Below are 21,646 nucleotides of genomic sequence, written 5' to 3'. Positions count from 1 at the left end.
CCAGTTGGAAGAAATATGTGCACCCCTATGTTTATTGCAGCATTATTTACAATAGCCAAGACTTGGAAGCTGCCCAAGTGTCCATCCATAGATGAATGGATAAAGAAGTGGTGTATATATATATATATATATATATATATATATATATATATATAGTGTATATGTATTATGTAATATGTATATGTAATATGTACTATTGTATTACATATATGTATACATATACATATGTAATATGTATATATACCTATATACCTGTACATATATATACCTATACGTATACATACAATGGAATATTACTCAGCCATAAAAAAGGATGAAATTCTGCCATTTGCAACAACCTGGATGGACCTGGAGGGTATTATACTAAGTGAAATAGGTCAGATGGAGAAAGACAAATACTGTATGATTTCTCTTATATGTGGAATCTAAAAGACAAAACAGAAAACCACCCAAAACAAAACAAAAAAACAGACTCATAGATTCAGCAAAAATTGTTGGTTAACAGAAGGGGTTGGGGGGGTAGTGAAATAGGTGATATCTGAGAGGGGAGGAGGAATATGTTTCTTAGGCAGGCAGAAGAAATAATGAATTTGTCTTTTTCTTATTTCAGTCCAGAAGAGAACCACAGAGGAGCTGGGATCAGCTCTGTGCTTGGCAGGAAGCTCCAGAAGCCGCTCTCACAGGTCCTCGTACAAGATTCCTATGTTGGCCTGTTTATGTTTTTTCATTTGCTCAGAGGTGAGTCTTTATGTTGGTCCCCCACCCCCTGCTTGTCTGTTGTCTTCTCCTTGAGGGATCCTTGTAGATCATATGGATCCTTTCCTCTGAATGAGGCCGTCTCTCCTTTGATATTTTCCTGGAGATCTGAAATAAAAACGGTTCCCAGTTTCTGTCTGCGGACTTTGGCCAAAAGAATTTTTTTGCGCAATTGACTCATCTGATTCCTACTTGTTTTGAAACAGGACAGCTTAAAATTGAATGAGGACATTTTGCCTATCACCTTCAGGGAAGTTTATTAGCATTTTCAAATAAGCAATATATTACAACAGACGCTAGTGTTGATTTGTAGTAATGGAAGTCGGCACTTGACACCTCAGCTATGCTCGACTCCTCGGCACTCAAATGCTTGAGTATTTTCTTGCGGGCTTTGCTAAGCATGAGTGAGTGATCGTTTTACTATTTAAATGACACCCAGGACTTAGCACATAGCGGGAGCTCTTTCAATGCTGGCTGAATAACTGAATCAATCAATTGGTCAAAGCTCAAAGAATATATTTTTACACAGCACACGTCAACAAATACAGTGACTGGGCCACAAACGTCTTTTGAACCGATTATGGATGAAATTGTTGAAAGCAGAGTTTCTGGATTTCTCCTTCTGGATTCAGATCAGTGCAGCGTTTTACTTGCCCTCTTTCTTGCTCCTGCTATATGTCAAGGACGAGTTTTCAGTAGTGTTACTTCAGAACCAATCACATTGGTCAAGGTCATTAAGTTTCAGTGACTGAGTGGTCACTTTCTAAGCCCCCCACTCTTGCACACCAGTTAGGCCCCATCTAACTGGACCCCACTTCTTGGCAGCTAATCCTTTCATGGCTAAATATTCTCCATACCTGTTCTTCAGTGTGTCACAGATAACCAAATGAAAGGTAGCCCAGGAATGAGGCGCAAAGCGTCTAAATCCATCCAGCATCAATGAAGTGGACCATGGAGTCAGCACATCATGAACACGGCGGCCCAACGCTGTGACGTGTCATTATCCAAGAGGTGGTGTTATTCATTACCTCTCCACAGAAGTTCCTAGAATGAAAAATAAAACTTTTTGGAATCCTTCGTAAAATGTGTTTTTACAGCAGCATAAAAGTAAGAGATGTTTACTGTAATAAAATAAACAATAAAACATATGTAAAATACAAATGAAAAGCCACCCCTCAGCTCCGACCCTCCCCCCAACCTGCCATTTCCCAATTCAAATGGCCACCGAGATTACCATGATCAACAGATCGTGATCATCCTTTGACACATTTTCTAAGCACACATGTTCTGTTCACACAGCTAGACTATACTGTACATTTCCTGCAGCCTGCCATGTTTGGTTAGCAGACATCATTCCAAGTCAGTACAGAGAGAGAGATGCCTTGTTCTTTAATGGATTTCACATATGACATTGTAGGTTAATTCTAGGGGTTTTTTGTTGTTGTTTTGGGGATTCTTTTTTTTTTTATATATATACTGTTAAAAACGGACTTCGTGGTCATTTGTATCCACAGATATTTGTGTGTGTATTTATTTGTACGATAAATTTCCGAAAGTGAAATTGCCGGGTTAAAGGGTAGGCACATTCCAAATTCAAATTGATATTGCCAGTTGCCCCCAAAAATGGTTGTATCAATTTATACTCTCAGAAACTCCTTTACTTGGTATTTTTTCCCTAAAAGTGAGGATGGAGAATGAACACCAGAGACCTTGATGAGGGAGGTAAAGAAATAGCAAAATCCGGGCGAGTCCCTTCACCACTCTGCCCCTGGCTGAGTCTGCTGAGCCTGACGCACTGAAGGAGGAGGGAATTGAAAGAAGGAGCTGCTGATTCACAAACACCTCCCACCCAGTCAGGGGTTGAAGAGCCTGTTTCTGTCTAACTTCAAAAAAAAAAAGAAAGAAGGACTCGGAGAACATCTTCTAATCCACCTGTCTGGTTTTGTTCAAGGATTTCTGTACCTCACTCCAGGAGATAAGAGGCCTTTTGGACAAGGCTTTCTTTCAAAAGCAACAAGTACAAAATGTTTGAGCGGCAGTAGTTTAATTCTAACAGCCTTTAGCATTCCCAGAAGAAACAAGATCCTGTGCAATTGATGATTGAGTCATTCAGGCAAAATGGGGTTAAGGGGGCTGACATCGATAAATCGGTTTTTTCTGGCCTCTCCTGGCTACATTAATAAAAATCTCATGGACATCTTAACCCTATGCTTGTCAAGCTCTGAAGCAATCCATTGCTTGGATTTTTCTCGGAGCTGAACAAAAAGATATCTGATCCCGAGATAAAATCCCATCAGCACCATCACCTGCTGCCAGGAAACTTTCTCCTTGAGAAGTAGGAATAAAAATTAAGTTTGTAAAGAAAAAGCCAATGCCAGAAACAGGAAGGCTTGCTTCTGGAATGTTCTCAAAAGGATCACCTTCAGTTTTGGGAAAAACTAGCAAGTCCATTGGATCCCCTCTCCAGTTTCTAATATCACGGTCTGCCAGGTTTTTTCCCTCTTTTGAGAGAAGTGTTTTAGTAATCTATCTCTCTGACCCAAAGTTGTCCATATGCCAGCATGATGAATTAACTGTCATGATTGTAGAAATGAAAAAATCTAGGAGATAGAAGTTGATTCTCATTATGCAAGCAGTTAGGGTGTCAGGTTGCTATGAACCTTAAATGAGAGAATACTGAATCACGGCTCCTAGGGGAGCCATGTTCCCATGAGCCATGGTCATACTTTCATCAACAGATCGACACCTGAGCATGTTTGATTAAGTGTTTCTGTTTAAAGATGACTTATTATGTATATAGCTGATTATATATTATGTTATATTGATCGTGCATATGTCATATATATACGTATATATACATATATGTGTGTGTGTGTATATGTATGTATATATATATAATTGTTCATTAACATTGGATTCATGACCAATAGCATGACTAATTCATGACTGAACAAGGCTTATCTAACACACATATTTGCTCCACAGGGCACATCACAGCCTTTCTGTGCTTAAACACTAGGCAGCACTTTGGGGCCATTCCAAACAATGAAATCACCCACAAAAAGTACAAAAATGTGGAAAACGTGGTACTTAATACACTGTAAGAAGGACTCTTGTTTGCACTAGGAGAGATAAAACAAGCCGGCCGAGCCTCCCCTTGCTCTCTCTAGGTTAGGCTGGGAACGTGCGTGTCCGTTGACTCCGACGTTTTCCTGCTCTGTGCACATCTGTGAATGATGACTGAAGGGCCACAGGTATTGATTAGGGGGTCACAAATAAATGTTTGCCAGCAGGTGAATTCGCAATTATGGAATCTGTGTATTCCGTACACAGGACTGAGTATATTTCCCACTCGGGTAAGGTCATACCTCCCCGCCAATCATCCACACCCCCCGCCCTTGTCCTCCCTCATTCCTCTGGGTGGGCCCAGTTTGCTTGGATACTCCAACAGATGGTGCCCCTTTGAGAGGGCACTGAATGACGTGCTAAGGAAACGCATGGAACGGGTTGTGCAAATAATCCTCCTCCCCGCAGCCTCTCGTCATCTGTTGGGGGAGAAACAAGCTCACAAATAATGGTGGTTTAAGACCCAGTCTGGTTAGTGGCACTGCAGGCTAATGAGGTGAGAGAGATGATAGGTTAAGATGTACAAGTACTTCCTATGGTTTTCCTCCACATTCTGTTATTTTTAGTTAAATCCTCTTCTATCGCGGCACAAAAAGAGTAATTCTTTCCAAAGGAATACCAGAAATAGGATTGTCAGATTCAGAAAATAAGAATACAAGACAGCCAGTTCCATTCGAATTTCAGATAAGCAATAAATGATTTTTCGTATGAGTATGTCCTGTGTTTGCACTAAATATTTATGCGTCCGTGTTAGTGTAAGTGTATCCACGGCCATGAGCAAGACACGCAAATAGCTGAGGAGGGGAGGAGCCTGTGGGTGGGTGATGCGTGGAGGTCAGGGGGAAGGGAAAGCAGAGGGAACGTCCGTCCTTCTGGTGTCCCCAAATTCCTACCTTAAAGTCGCTTAGATTTTGCTGAACTTCATTTTCCTTATTTTTTACTTGGGAATAATTACTTCTTCCTCATAGACAATTAGGACAACCAGATGAGATGACGTACGCAAGTCTCTTTCACGGCGCCCCCAGAATAAGACACTGTCCCTGTACTTCCTGTTCCCGTCAGAGGCAAGCCAAAGAACCAGCACTTCTGTGACCATCAGAAGTGTCAGATGTTTTGTTTTCTTTTGTTTTGCTTTCTGTTCCCAAGGCTGTTGTGGCCCAGGAAATATCGTCATAGGAAAGCACCATAAATCGCCATTTTTCTTAAGCATAAGAGAATGTAGCTTACTTTACAATTGTTCTTCTAAGTTCCTTAAGGCTGCGTCTCACCATGAAAAGTAAAAATATCAATTACGTATCTGCTTGGTCCCACCTGTCATCTCACATCTGGAAGTTTGCAAATGTCTAGATGTCAGTTTTTCATGTTTTGCGATAGGTGCTTGTTGATTTTGTAATATATGGCTGTGAAACTCCATTTGTGTTATCTTATACCTTTACTAGCATTCCTAAAGTGACTTTCCACACGTGTGATTTATTTCTTGCTGACTCCCCTTTCAGGACCAAGCAACAAAGGGTGTGAATGATGAAGGGTGTGAACCAGGAATCCTGGCAGCCCACTCTGTAAATTCTCTGAAATGGAATCAGTGCCCTGTGTTGCTTTTCTTATTTAAGTTTCATACCTTGAGAACTCAGCAGTGGCAGCGACGTGTTTAACCAATAACCGTGGGATGCATTTATTCATTCAACAAATATTTATGTAATGTGTGACGACGATAGGTCAGTCACTGTGTTGGCACTGGAGAACCACAATAAACAACAAGAAATGGAAATCTCTGTCCCTTGGAGCTTATAGTCCAGGGAGGATGGACAATAGAAAGACAGATAAACAGATATAACATTTGATCTTGGTTCAGTGTTGGTGATACATGATGGATCCTCTGTTAGAGCTCCCGAGATAAATGGGACAGGCCTGCCCACTGGTGTTTTCCACCAGAATGGTACAGACTGATAGACTTAGTGTATCGACCACATGCCAATAGGCACCTGTTGAAATAGGCGGCAGGATTGGGCTGAGCCAGTTGGGCTAACACAGGAGTGCAGGCAGGGCAGAGGCAGAACTAGATGTGGCAGGAGGGATGAGGACCCTGGCTGGTGTGCCAAGCCGTTCTATCATCCCTGTAGGCCAGGCCAGAGGAGAGATCCTGTCTTAGATGGCCTGGGATAGAGGAGAGGCCACCTAGGGGTCAAGACAGAGGCCCAGGCTCCACTGTGGACTATGAGATGGGCATGGGCCCAGCCATTCATTCATTCTAGCAATATTTATTAGGCACTCACTATGTGCACACAGTTGTCTAAGTCCTGGGATACAGCAGACAAAGCTCCCTCCCTTGCGAAGTTTGTGTTGAGAGGTACATAATAAACACCATAAATAAATAAAGCAAAGATGAAAGCAGGGAACCCGGAGAAGATGTTAGCCATTTTAAATAGAATGGTCCGGGCAGGCCTTACTGAGATAACAGCTGTGGCCTGAAAGAGGTAAAGGAGGAAGGAAAGTGGTTAAGTAGGGGAGGATGATTGCAGGCAGAGGAAGCAGCACGTGCAAAGATCCTGAGGCAGGAGAGTGCCTAAGAAATGGTGAGGAGTTCGGGTGGCTGGAGTGGAGTAAGCCGGAGGGAGAGTACTAGTTGCTAAGGCCAGAGAGGCAATAGGTGAATGGCATGAGGGGTGGGAGAAAAGGAGAAGATTCATAAGTCATGGGGTGAACTCGTGCTTTTACTGTCAATGGGATGGGAAGCCCAGTGGAGGGAGGGGTCTGAGCATAAGACCACTGTGGTCTGACTTAGATTTAAACAAGCTCACTCAGGCTGCGGTGTAGAAAGTGGAGTGCAGAGAGGCCAGGGCAGTTTCTAAACTGGAGACACTGGGTGGATGGTAGATGACAGGATGCCGAGTCAGCTCAGCCACCGCCCCCCAGTTTCTTACCTTCCTTTGTCCAAGAACGAGATGGATGACAGAGCCAGAGGCAAGGCAGTGGCCGCCACTGCCGATGGGGACAAAGCCACCTTAGCTGTGGGAGAATCAGGCTGAGAAGATAGGGGTCACAGAGATTAGTGGCTGTCAACCCCAGTTTCACACACATTGTCTCAGGGAGCTTCTGAAAACATGATACAAGACCCACTTAATTGTTCCTGGGTGGTATATTTTTACTAAGCCTGCCAGGTGACTCTAATGTGCATCCAGGGCTGGGAGCCACTGATGGGGACCACTGCAGATACCACAAAGAGTAGGTGGTCACACATCCACACCTCGTGCATGTCCTAAATATCCGTTATGCCCAGCCGGAGCCACTCTGCCTAGCACAGAGGGAGTGCCCAGGAGACATTCCATGTTACCGGTATTAACAATCAGGGAGGTTGAAGGCTTTCACCCTCGGGAGCGATATGACCATATCTGTGCTTTGGAAATTTTCTTTGTCAGTGATGGGTAAAATAATTGTGGCTAGGAAGAGGACCCACCAAGGGGATGACGCTCAGAGCCATGGTTCTCAGTCTTGAGTGAGCAGTCACCCAAAGGACTTGTTAAATCAGCCATGGCTGGGCTCCACCCCCACGGTCTCTGGAGGAAGTCTGGAGGAGGTCGGGAGAGGGGCTTGAGAACTTGCATTCTTAACGAGTTCCCAGGAGGTGCTGATGCTGCAGGTCTGAAGACCACACGTGGAGACTTACGCTGCATTGGCCTTGGCTGTAGCAAATGGTCAGGTGAGAGGTGAGGAAGGCCTGACCCAGGTGACAGGCCATGGAGACAAGAGGACGAGCTGAGAAATGCTGTGCAGGTCAGTCCAATAAGGATGTTGCAATCGATTGGCTGAGAGAGGGCTGGGGGAGGGCCCAGGAGAGGAGGAAGTCCACGCACGCGATGCTGAGGTCCAGATGTGGGCAAGTTGCCCAAGATGATAAGCAGCCCCCCTTTTAAGACATTTACATTAGTTTCTTTGTTAAAAGCAAAAGAGCTTCTTTGTTTTCTCTTACAGGTTTTTGCTTTGTTTCCCCTACTAAATAGTACAATAAATTCCACTGCCTTATTTGTTTTATCAAATAAAAAAGAATGCCTGCCAATATCTGTTAGGCTAACATTATAGCTCAATTCCAGAACATCTTGTAGTGGTTATTTCGAACATGTTCTGGAATCTGTACTTGGGGTACTCAGTGCCTCCACCAACCCACATTTGAAGTTGAATTGCTTGTACACAAGCTTATCGAGGTTATTATGCCTGCAGAATAATATATAGCAGATGCAGAGCAGGAGGCCCATCCTCTAATATCGCAATTATTTCAGTAATCTATAAACCTCCAAGGCTGATGATAGAGCAGTAAATGCTGTGAAAAGTTTCTGTTTTTGACTGACTTTTCTGGTAGGCGAAGCAATACAAATGGTTTAAAATGTGTTACCCATGAAGGGAGAAGATGTGGAAAGACCCTGTGATTTAAAAAGCTGGTAACGTGTTAAGGAGCTGTTTTGTAGATTTGATAGTCTGTAATGTGGACGGATGGTACGGATGAGACGTCCTTTTTTGTCCTCAGGCTTAGAGAATCAAGCATGGTGTTCAGACCCTCTGTCTCATACCACCTATTTATAAAATGCACATTCCTGGGCCTTTCCTCAGACTTTCTCAGTGTCTTCGCTGTGGCCTCAGAATCTGCATTTAAAATAAGGACCACTGGCTTAAGGGCCAGTAAGAGGGAATGTACTTTGGGTTCAAGCAGCAGGCAATCTATGCTAGAAATTAGAACAAAGAAGCTTCACAAGATGGGCGTTTTCACAAAATTCTATTTCTATGCCCAATTAGTATACATAATCATCCAATGCCAGAGCGGCAAACAGAGGCTCACCCGATCCAACACGAGCCATTTGTCAATAATGTGTCAGAGGAAACTCCAACGGGAAGTAAGGTTGTCTTTCTCTTAAGTTGGTGCTATTTTTCACTTAATGGGACATTTATTTACTTAGTTATTTGTTTGTATGGCTGTCACCATACCAAAGCTTTTATGGTCATCATATAACTTACCTTGCTTGCCAGCTACAAAATATATATCTGTTAGCTAAAACTATGGGTGAAACCAGTTTGAGCAGGGATCATGAAACCCTAATGGTTCTTGCTGCACATGCTATTGGACCTCCCTACACGTGTCTAACTGCGATGCCTTCTTTCTGTTCCCAACACTAACGGTGAAAGGCAATCACTTTATTTTATGTTTTATTGAGCTTTAGTGAGACATAATTGACATGCAATAAACTGCACATATATAAAGTATACATTTTGATTACTGGTGACATATGTATACACCTGTGAAGCCCGTGTCACAATCAAGAATCTATCTATCACCCCAAAAGTTTCCTGTACCCCTTTATAATTCCATCTTTCCCTTCCTGTCCACCCCTATCACCAGAAACCAGTGATCTCTTTTCTGTCACAATAGATTTGTTCATATTTTCTAGAGTTTTAAATATGTGGAGTAATATACACTCTTTCTGGTTCTTAATGAAAGAATTGCTAAATGATAGCAATTTTGAGATTCATCCATGTTGTTGTGTGTACAGATAGTTCTTTTTATTGCTAAGTAGTATTCCACGGCATAGATATACTGTAGTTCATTTATCCCTTTACTTAGTGATGGACGTTGGGATTGACTGCAGTACCTGGCTATTACAAATAGAGCAGCTACAGACATTTGCACACAAGTTTTGTGTGTACATGTCTTCAACTGTCTCAGGTAAATACCTAGGAGTAGAATGGCTGGATATATGGTTAGTGTATGTTTAACTTTTTAAGAAAATGCCAGACTGTTTTTCAACACAATTTTAATCATTTTATATTCCCCACCCCCCACCCCCCACCCCCCACCCCCGGGCAGCGTGTGATTACCAGTACATGTTCATGATGATCTCACTGTGGTTTAAGTATGTATTTTCTAATAACCGGGACTTAAGACCGGCAAACATTATTCTGGTTTTCAAAGAGAAAGAAAGAATGGGCTATAAACGTGAGAAGCCAGTAAAGCCAGTACCAGTCCCTGTCAAAATTCCAGAACAATTAATCAACCAAGTGGTTGAATTTAGAAGACTGGAGATATCACTGACTGCCCCCCCTGGGCTTAGTATTAACAGTTCGTACTGAGTAAAGATCATTAATATTTTGATAAGGCATCATGAGATCAGCAGGTAAGAGAGACAGTGTAGGCTCTAATCACCTGACACCGTCACTAAAACATAGCAGTCGCTTTTCATCATGGGAGATACTGTGTGCCCCTAGGTTTTCAAATCGTGGGCACCCCTGTGTCCTCCTCCGTCTGCCAGCCTGGTGTGTGTCTTCACCTTCATTCTGCTGCAGGGTCATTCGTTGTTGGGTTAAATCCAAGTCCTCCAACAGCGCCATGTTTGATGGTGCTCATTTTGCTTGCAGTGTGTACTTTTCCATTCACAGTGGCCCTCTTCCAATCTTGTACATGTTTTTCCATTTAATCTAGTTGTCAGCTCAGAATATGTTGTGAAAAATCCCTTGTACACTGCTTGCCCCTAAACTTTTATAATTCTCTAACTGGATGGCCTAAACAGAATGGCCTATCATATACGCTGATTCATTACACTATCTGTTGAGTGTTCGGTTTGGGGGCAACCTTGTTATCCTAGTCCAAAGGTCCATATCTGCTAATACATAATGATTGTCTTTATCCCTTTAATACCATGGATATTAAACTTGATTCAATTTTAGCCCTATTTTCAAATTTACTTCTGTGTCTTAATCCTAGAACAGTTCTGAATTTAAGCAGATTATAATCTACATAGAGTCTTTTATTATTGAAGTTGAATAGCTTCCCAAACCTGCTTCAGTTGTCAGCAGGAAGCAAATTAGAGTGTTTTCCTAAGTTGGGGGGTGGGGAGGAGAGAAAAAAATCTCCTTATGGATAAAGGGTGATCATGGGATTTTTTTTTCCCAGAATGCTCCCAAGATGCTTCCAGAAATCACAGGACACTGTGACTTGCTGCTGATTTTTGGTAGTTTCTAGAGGCGAAAAATAATATTTTAGCAGGGTCAAAATGAGTAAATTTTTATCTTCTCAGCTAACAGAAAACTAGAGAATTTGCTCACTACCCTCTCTTTCCTAAGCCGGGAAACTAACAACAAGATGGGCCTCTTCTACAATGGAAGGGACTAGTAAGAAATCTGTGTGGTCACTGAGCCTGACATTATTAAAAGAGGAATCCCTAGCAATGAAAAAATAAAGCCTTAAAAATAAATAAAATTAAATTAAAATAAAGCCTTTATGCAGATATAGAAACAAGGCTAGTTTGGAGACCGTGTAGCTGAAAATGTAAGAAAATTATGTTTTTCATACCTTCTATGGAGATTATTTCCCTTAGATGATATTAATACATTTTTTAAACATTCTAAATGTATTTAAGAAGCAAATTTGCGGTCCCTGAGAAACAAGATCTCATCTAAATAAATCTACATGTTTGGCAATTGTCCATTCCCAGCCTCGGAGGTAGTAAGTTTTTGGATTCTGTTTCTTTGTTTATGAACATCCAATAATTTGAATTAGTAAAGTGTCCAGCAGCATTTCTCAAAATACAGTAGTAACCTGAGGAGCTTGCTAAATACATAATAAGATGAGAAGCTTGTTAAATGTAGACACTCAGGCTCCCTCCCGACCTCCTGAATCTCTGGGGTTGAAGTTCAGGAATCTGCATTTTTATCAAGCATCCAGGTAATTCGTGCACTCACTGAAGATTGAAACCTTCAAAGAGGATATGCTATAGGTCCAGTTTGATGCTAATAGATAGGATCATTTCATTTGTAAGAATAAACTCATTATTTTTTAGTTGGAATCAAGTTGTAGCTTGTAAATCATGCTAATCTGTTGATCTTAAACCTACTTCTAGCCTGGAAATTCTCTATAGGTGCCATGCACTATAGAAAGTCCATTACATTCAATTTCTTGTAAATGAATCTCTACATTATGATTTGTCTTTATACTTTGATGGTTTGTGAGCAAAACTTTGATGAGGTTATGGGGCTAATTTATCTTAAACGTAACCTGAAAACTTTCTGGGCAAATATGCCTAGTATACTACCTAACATATAATAACCACTCAATAAATATTTACTTAATGAGGAAATAAATAGATGAATAAAGGTTTACTCATTTCATCTTTTCTACCCCTTCTTGCCCTTTGTGTATCTTATCCTAGTGAATCCTATTGTCATCCACCCAGATTTCCAAGCTAACAATGGGAGCCATCTTCTCATTTACATAGGATTGGTTACTAAATCCCTGCATGTTTGTGCCATCTAGAATTTTCTTACTTCCCTGGTATTTCCCTGGTTGAGTTGTGTAAGATGTTATATGTTAGTAAAAGGAATGGTAAATCAAAGATGTAAGAATAATGAGCATATATGTGCCTAAGAATATATTCTATAAATATGTAAAGCATTGTCCTGCAGAGTGAAAATCAGTAACTTGAGACTTTAACACAGCGCTTTCAGAAACTTTTAAATTGAGTAAAAACAAAAAACCAAGCAAGCAAAACATTATATATTGAGATAACATGATTGATAAGCTCAAACCAATAGATGTAGAGAATTTTATACCCTACAGAGAATGTGCATTGTTTTTGAGCAAACATGGAATATTTACAAAACTCTTTGTGTTAAATTACAAATAACCAGCATCACACAGACTATATTCTCTGATCATCATACAATAAACTTAGAATCCAGCAACAAGACTTTCCTTTCATTTCCTATGCTGAAAACTAAGTAACGTACTATTAAATGACCCTTTGGTTAAAAAGAATATCCTAAGGAAAATTGCAAAATACTTATAACAGAGACACAAGGAAATACTGCAAGCCAAAATTGTTAGAACACAGTTAAACAAGTGCTTAGCGGGAAATTTCTCATTTGGGACACATTTGCCAGCAATAAGAAATATTGGAGACAAATGCTAAGCATTCAACCCAAGAATCTGGAAAAAAGTAGCAACAAGCACAGCCCTCCCCCAGAGGACCAAATAAGGAAACAGTAAAGATAAGAGGGAGAAATGAGTGAAAGAACAAAAGAAAAGTAGAGAAGACTAACTACCTGAAACTGGTTACACGAGGAAATGTGCAACAGAAACAAAGCGTTGGCAGAGAGAGTGAGAATGTGCAGGGGGAGCCCCGAAAGGGAGAGGGGTCATTCAGTGCAGAGATCAATAAATACAGCATGAAGAGGAATAACTATGAATAATATATATAATAGCTTTTAACTTTCAGTTATACTTGATGTGGTGTATTATTGCACATATATTTTATTATATATTTTACTTACATATGTAATTGAACATGTATATTGAAGTATATCATACCATACATGGTACAGTGTATTTTTACCTTTATGTAATAGGTATTGTATATTGTGTATATATCATATGTAGTATCTCATATAACGTGTGTTTATGTCATGTACTATTCTCTAATTCATAAATTTTTATATGATATTATATACTGTATAAGTGCACAGATAAATTATTACACTATGGGAAAGAGAAGAGCAGCTGCAACAGGAACTAAGGGAATAACACTTACATGGTAACTGATTTGCCTGACTACATGGATAAAAAGAAAAATATCAAATGTCAAAATTGGCCCAAAAACTAAAACCTGAATAAACAAATAACAATTTAAAAAGTGAAATGGTAGTAAAATTCTCCACACAGCAAAAGCCCCAAGTCTCAAGGTAATTTTATAGATTACTTTTATCACATATTCAAAGAACATATCCTTATATGTCATTATAAAGTGTAGAATAATAAGAGACACTATTCAACACGATTTATTTTTTTAATTTTTTTCTCAACGTTTATTTATTATAGAGAGACAGAGAGAGACAGAGCATGAGCAGGGGAGGGGCAGAGAGAGGAGGAGACACAGAATCTGAAGCAGGCTCCAGGCTCTGAGCTGTCAGCACAGAGTCCAACACGGGGCTCGAACTCACAAACCCACAAACTCAGGCGAGATCATGACCTGAGCCAAAGTTGGATGCTCAACCGACTGAGCCACCCAGACGCCCCAACTATTCAACACTGTTTAAACACTCTTATGAGACTAATCAATCTTAACCTTGATTCCCAAAGTAGGTAAGAACAGGTCACAGAAGGAAAACTACAGGACTATGCAAGAACACTGGTAAAAGATCCTAAATAAAAATATTTGCTAAGGAAACCCAAAAGTGTCTTAAAAATAGTACCTTATGTTTAAGTGGGGTTGATTCCAGAAACACAAGGTTGGTTCAGTGTAGTTCACCATATGACTAAACTAAATGAGATAATCATATGATTATCTTGACTGAGGCGAAAAAATAATTTGATATAATTGAATAACTATTTATAATTTTAAAACACTTCTCAAAAAACTGGCAATAAAAAAGGAAATTTCCTTAACTTAATAAAGATGAAGTACCAAAAACCTAAAGCAAACATCATTCTTAGCAGAGAAATTTTAAAATTTTCCATTAAGATTGGAAACAAAATAAGGACGCTTACCATTACATACATTACATACATTACGTTACAAATTCCTGGTTAGTGAGTTAACTATAAGACAAAAAAGCTAAGATATAAAGAATGTTAAAAAAAATACCTCAACTCTTATCATATGCAGATATTATCATCTAAACCAGAAAAGCCAGTAGAATCAACAAGTAATCAAAAAGAAGTGATGTGAGAGGTTAGCTTTACTGTCAGATGGATCAACTTACAAAATTCAGTAAAATTCCTCTATGCCAGTAATAGTCAAATGCAGCAAAATCTACACAATATTTTGGATTTCCCCTAACAGAGAATACATAAGGACCTCTACAGAAGAAAAAAAAAATGATGTGATGATATGAATAAAAATAAAACTGTATTCTTTTGTTGTACAATATACAGAGCTAGACTACAATTGTACTTGGAAGGATCAAATGATAAGGAAAAGAAGAAAATATAGATCTCTTTTGTGACCTAATCATGTAGAAAGTCTTATTAAACAAGATTCCCAAATTAGAAGTCATGAGGCAAAACAAAGTTGTTGGATTTGACCACAACAAAACTAACAAGGTGTTGAGTCCTAAGTAAGTCAGAAGCACTTAGAAGCATCTCGTCTGTGGGGTGCCTGGGTGGCTCAGTCAGTTAAGCATCTGACTTCGGCTCAGGTCATGATTTCGCTGTTCGTGTATTGGAGCCCCGCATCGGGCTCTGTGCTGACAGCTCAGAGCCTGGAGCCTGCTTCGGATCCTGTGTCTCCCTCTCTCTCTGCCCCTCCCCCGCTCTTGCTCTATATCTTTCTGTCTCTCAAAAATAAATAAACATTACAAAAATTTTTTTTAAAAAGTATCAGGTCTGTAATGCATATTCATCAAAAATCATGAGTCCTTAGAAAATGGCTAAGATGTACCTTCATGGGGTTCAGGATCATGTGTGTCTTCATAGCTTGGGGACCTCTCACAGTGCCTGGCATATACTAGGTGCTTAATAAATATTTATTGAATAAATAAGTTTTATTGTGTTTTCTATTCTACATAGTAAGACAAGGAAATGCATGATCTGTCTTAGAAACGTTTCTTTAAAAATCTTTAAAATCTTCAGTTTCAGTAATTTAAAAAATTATATTCGGTTATTTAGAAAATGTACTTATGCAGAATACTTCATTTTCTAATTACGGTAGCAAAAAAAGGAACTATTTCAACCTTATTTTCACTTATTTTTGTGGCACTTGGGTATTTTTCAGTGTCAGTTTCAATCATGTGATTTATAGTCATACCCAAAGGGAGTTGAAGTTTGCAAATAAAGTTTCATAAGACATTACTGAGTAAATATTTCTCTAAAGTCCAATGATATTATATAATCTGAATTCCTAATTTCTGCTACTTTGACAGGCCAGACTAAGAAGCAGAAATGAGAAGAGTAATTCATGAGTGATTTATGTCTTAGCCTCATTTCCTGTGATTTCACCCCTCCTTGAAACAGCATAATACTCTTTGACAAGGGGAAAAGCGTAATACTCTTTAAATTTTTTTAATGTTTATTTACTTTTTTTTTTTTTTTTGAGAGAGAGAGAGAGAGAGAAACAGAGCCTGAGCAGGGAAGGGACAGAGCGGGAGGGAGACACAGAATCGGAAGCAGGCTCCAGGCTCTGAGCTGTCAGCACAGAGCCCGACGCAGGGCCTGAACTCACAAACCGTGAGATCATGACCTGAGCTGAAGTCAGACGCTTGACCGACTGAGCCACCCAGGCACCCCCCCAAAACATAACACTCTTACAGTGAAACAGACACAAACAAATATTGGACCTAGAGTCTGTTTGGAGTATTTCTGATTTATTGGTTGTGATATTTTTCTGCTGCCACAGGGAGTGGAACATTGGCCGACTGTAGGAACCGGGCAGCTATCTGTGAGTCCTGAGAGAGAGAAACGGGGGTAACAAAATCAAGCCTTCAACGAGCAAAGACGATTTCAACCACTGAAGGTAATTTCATATCACCCAAAAAGGAAGAAATAGGATTTGATAAATACTCCCCAAATACTGCTGCAGTTATATCAAGCCTCAGAGTGAAGCTAATTCAAAGTCATTTCCTCACCCGCTCGTCATGCACATTCTTTTTGGTTTTCATACTCTTGACTGCTGTGTTTGCCTAGAGAGGTTGGCATCACACTGTAGGGTCATGTTTCACAACTGGTGCTCACTGATGAGGTTCTGCACATAGTGGCTTTGGTCATAAGCCAGAGGTAAGATTTTGTTTGTGCACCCCGTAAGATAAAACACTTTTCCAGACAGCATTGCTTAAAAGAGGTTACACGGACTTTCCTGAATGGCCCTGCCTAACATCTTGTTTCTTAAAATTCCAGAGCTGAGCTGTAGCTGGTGCCACTGAGCCTCTAGCCGAAATTCATTTTCTAAAAACCATGGCCAGCGTCTTCCCAGAGCCAAAGCGGAAAATTCATTGCCGAACATATTCATAAAAATTCTTTGGGTTGTAAATGATAGAAATTCAACTTCAGCTAGTTAGAGCAAAAGGTTGGGGCTATTGCCTCAGGATCCAGGAAAGACGGAGACAAATGAGGACCTTTGAGATAGCAGAAACCCAACTGGTTTCCCAGACTATTGAAACTAATAATGCAAATGGCATCCCACCTACCCCTCCCCTGTACCCGTCATCTCTCAGATTAAGTTTTCTTCTCTCTCACTAAAGACAGCTCTCTTTCTCATAACGGATGGGTACCCAGATCTCTTAGGTACTTTTTATAGCTCCTAGCCCAAATAAGGACTGGCAGTCTCAGTTCTAGTCAAACTCTGCAAAATATGATCCTGGCTCACTCAGGTCAGATGCTCACTTGCAGGGGTGAGGTCACGTGAGAACAGAGCAGCTCCTACAATAGCCATCGACATAGGGGTGCAGAGCAGAAAAGATCACAGTTGTTTAGTTCATAGAGCATCAGTAGTAAATGTATTCGGATAAAATAAGGGTAATCTGGCTTTCCGTGACCTTTCTTGTCTCTACTTTTTGACCATCACAAAATATTTTAGTTCAACACAAGAAAAACCCAGTAGATCTAGAAAAGTTGTAGAGAAGGGCGCCTGGGTGGCTCAGTCAGTTGAGCCTCCGACTTCGGTTCAGGTCATGATCTCACAGTCCGTGAGTTCGAGCCCCACGTCGGGCTCTGTGCTGACAGCTCAGAGCCTGGAGCCTGCTTCAGATTCTGTGTCTCCCTCTCTCTCTGCCCCTCCCCTGTTCATGCTTTGTCTGTCTCTGTCTCAAAAATAAACAAACATTAAAAAAAATTTTTAAAAAATGCTGTAGAGAAAGGTAATGAGTTACCTTGAAGACAAAAAGCATTGCTGCAGATAGAGGGTCATTTCACAATAACAAAAGGAAGAGATAAAGATTCCAACTTTGTATATATACAAAATTTATATTATTATATATTTATATTTATATTACATAATACTGCTACTAATTTGACAGCAAAGTATATAAAGCAAAAGTGACACATAAAAAAAGTAGACAAATGTACATATTTAAAAATACCTTCCTAAAATATGTCAATTCCGTCCAAATTACCTAGATACAGAAAGAAACTGCCAGAAGCAAACATTTCACGTGAGATTTCTCAAGAGCTTAGGCTTCTGCAACTGGCAGACGGTGCCAGGAAAGTCCTACATCCAGCACAGAGGGGCTACGTATAGCAAGCCACAGGTCAAGAGCACTTAATTTTGGGTCAAGAGAAACTGTCACTAATCCGACTACTGGATATCACCTAGTGTTCGGGTGGTTAAAAAAGCAATGTGGCAAAGAGATCTCTGCCTTACTTTTCTGAGATAAAAGGAATTCGAGCAGCTCTATGGCATGTGCAAAGCGTATCTTCTTCTGAAAAAGTTGATCTCATAAACACATAGGTGGCCTCAGATAGGGCTTTCAGACGTTGACAGAAAACGAGCCATTTCTATTTCTTGAGGATTTAATAGTATTTTTTAAATCTGAATGCCAAAAAAGAGTTAGTAACCTTGTGGAATATTACTTTAAATGTTATATTTAACAAATCAGCACGTTTAACACATGATTACGATGATTGTGTGTATGTAAGACAATATCTAAAACTGTAAAGTGGGGAGATCTTGGCAAATGTGAGGTCCAGGCTGAATGCCCCCCTCCAGTACTGCTCACCTCTGGGGAGGAACTACTCCCCTCCCCAGAACCAAGCCCCACGGGAGGCCCCCGGATACTTGCATACACTCCTTTGCTTTAAATTCAACAGACTTAATGCATTAGTCTTGGTAATTAAGTGTGCTGGGATCATATCTTGTTCAGGTTAAGATCCACATCGCTTTCTTAAAATGTTAAACCCTTTGTTGAAGATCAGATAATTCCCAAAAAAACTAAATGGAATGATTACTGAGGGGAAGCTTGCTAATCAAAGTACTTTCTTGAACATAATATTTCCACCCATAGTGAAATTTCCCTGGGACTCTGCCAACTTTGCATATTCATAATGGTAAAATGGTATAGAATTAGCAGGCAATAAAGAAAGGTAATTAGTGGAGGCCAGGGAGCCAGCCTTGGTGATCAAAATGCTTTTTTTATTTAAAATGCATCAGAGATGGGGAAATCGGCATTGAGAAGGTAGCATTTATCCCCATTCCCACAGCTAATAAAAAGTAAGGTCCATATATACTCATGTCCGTCCGATTCCAAGACCCACACTAATAGGTATTAGTGGAGTAGGTATTTTGCTGTCTTCAAATATGTTTGCTAAATTCGCTTATTCATTTCATCCTTTTGTTCCTGTAATCTTACACTGAATAAATCTTTATGAGTGCCTAACAATAAAAACGTTAGGCTAGGTCTACAGAAACAGCAGGGGACACAAAGAAGTCATTGTCCTCGTAAACGTATGGTCTAGGGAAGAAGACCTGATACCACATTTAAAAAGTTAGTGTGTTTGGGCAAATAAAACTTGAGGGAAGTTTGTTCAGATGAGCACTGCACACCGAAAGAAGTGTTTTAAGCAATAGAAGCTAAACAAATATGTGTGTTTGGAACAAGAGTAAGAAGGCCAAGTTATTATAATGGTATTGTACTCTTAATCTTGTAAGTGATTTCATCCCACTTCATTGAGTAGATAGATGGGTAGGTAGATAGACAACAGATACATCCATACATAGATACGTAGATAGATGGTCGACAGATGGACAGCAATAGATAGATACATGATAGATGATCGGGGGTGAGGGTAGAGAAAGAAGACGACCCATAACTCAGATGGAGAAAGCAAGAACCCTAACTCTGGACCACATTCCTCTTAACATGCCCCGAATTATGCTTTCAAAGTGTTTGCAGAAACCAATCCTACTCTGTTTTAGAATTTGATGATCTAAGCCCAGGTGGTGGTTTTTCGTTCACACTCAGCCTCCCCTGTGTCACCCCTCTGGGAGCCTTGCTTATGTTCCTGCATTCTGTGTAATGTATACATTGTATACAAAGTGTATAAATAATATACATGATTTTCTATTACTGTGCAGTTCTAAGCAGTAGCCAGGCCCCTGGCAAAGCTAGGATGTGACAACATTGTAAATAGTCCTGGATGCCACAGCTTTTACTTGTTCTCTGTTTGTTTTTGGTGTTCTATGCTTAAGCTTTGCCATGAGTTCAGACCTTCTGGCCACTGGTCTTAATAAGTGAAATTGAGTGTTTTGAATGGTAAGCAGTCAAATGATATCCGTCATCCCTTAACACGTACCATATTCCTTAAGCACGTGGGGTGAGGGTGCACTTACATAAACAGATGGCCCAGCTGGGCCAAGCACAGAGCGCTCACCTCTGACGGGCATTTCTACATTGCCTGCATTGAACAGAAGCCTTGACCCAGACAGATCAGCTATTCCCTTTGCCCTCTAACACCTAAAAAGAATATACACCCAAGAAATAGATCTCTTATATCTCTAGGCTTCTTGATCCAGATTACTTTCTAAATTAAAAGAAACTTCATTTTGATGCCTTCATTAATCCCCTCACAAATCCATTCAGTCAACACTCATCAAGCACCTACTATGTTCAAATGCTAGTGATGAGCTGGGGAAACAGAAATCAGTGAAGGCCTGGCCCTTTCCTGGAGAAGCACCGTTCAATAGTCAGCTCACCATTCAATAGGGAGCCCAGGCATAAAGACAAGTATTTCACCAAGTATTCTGTAACAATCCTACCCTTTTAAGCAGAACTGTTTATTGAACTTTCTTACATAGCTGCATAGTCTGGGTCTGTATTGCTGTCCAGGCTTAGGTTTCCAGAATTCACATGAATTTTCATAGTTTTAAATTTCTATAGCTCCCCAAATGAAACTCTCTCATATGAAATGAAAACACAGAAGGACTCAGAAAAACAACAGGTCACATCTTTGAAATATACAAGAAAGTGGGGTAGCAGTAGAGGAAAATGGCCTTTTTAAAGCCAATTATGTTATCTCAGCTCAATCTTAAATAAATGGAAGGGGGAACTAGGCAGCAAATGTGGCTTTCCAGAAACAGATGTTCCTCTCATTTGGGTACTAGAGTTCGACCCTGCTTTCCAACGTACCAGACAATGACATCTAACTTCCTTATGAAGCCAACACTTGTTGATTATTATGTGTCAGGAACTGTGCCAGGCACCAGAGACACCTAGGTAAATATGACAAAGCTTCTGTTCTCAAAGAACTTCGCTTATCAAAGTGAATCCTGTGGCTTCCTCAGAGTTGGTACAGGCGACTATTAAAAAAACGTATCTCGGGGCGCCTGGGTGGCGCAGTCGGTTAAGAGTCCGACTTCAGCCAGGTCACGATCTCGCGGTCCGTGAGTTTGAGCCCCGCGTCGGGCTCTGGGCTGATGGCTCAGAGCCTGGAGCCTGTTTCCGATTCTGTGTCTCCCTCTCTCTCTGCCCCTCCCCTGTTCATGCTCTGTCTCTCTCTGTCCCAAAAATAAATAAACGTTGGAAAAAAAAAAAAAAAAAAAAACGTATCTCACCGGACGACATTATTGCGACGGTAATGCGTCTCTGCCCTAAGCCAAAGAGCAAAACTCAAGAGATCACAGAAATCCGAGGATAGTAATAAGCAGGCAGGTAAGAGCATCACACAGCAGGTTCTCAATGAGTCCGTAGGAAAGTGCGTAGCCTGCTTCTTACTTTGGAAACATAGGTTGCAAACACCTAAAGAGAGAAACACTTAGGAGTGGTTCTAAAGGAAAGTGATAAACAGAATGTGACTTTGAGGCTT

General features: G+C 40.4%; 1 protein-coding gene across 4 annotated transcripts in view; it reads left to right on the top strand.

Moving 5' to 3' along the window:
• POU2AF2 (POU class 2 homeobox associating factor 2) overlaps nucleotides 1–21,646 on the top strand; it is a 494,391-nt gene that overhangs the window by 375,717 nt on the left and 97,028 nt on the right. For 3 of the 4 annotated variants that reach the window (XM_086679169.1, XM_086679168.1, XM_086679171.1), the window contains 2 exons: nucleotides 611–738; nucleotides 16,251–16,367. The gene's annotated coding sequence lies outside the window, so the exon portion shown is untranslated. The remainder of the gene's footprint in view (nucleotides 1–610; nucleotides 739–16,250; nucleotides 16,368–21,646) is intronic. The other variant, XM_086679170.1, reaches the window with a different exon arrangement.

The sequence above is a fragment of the Puma concolor genome, chromosome D1 (genome assembly GCF_028749965.1).
Source record: "Puma concolor isolate L17-30 chromosome D1, mPumCon1.1.hap2, whole genome shotgun sequence".
Lineage (NCBI taxonomy): Eukaryota > Metazoa > Chordata > Mammalia > Carnivora > Felidae > Puma > Puma concolor.
Note: the sequence above shows the minus strand (reverse complement) of the source record. Positions and strands in the feature narration are given on the sequence as shown.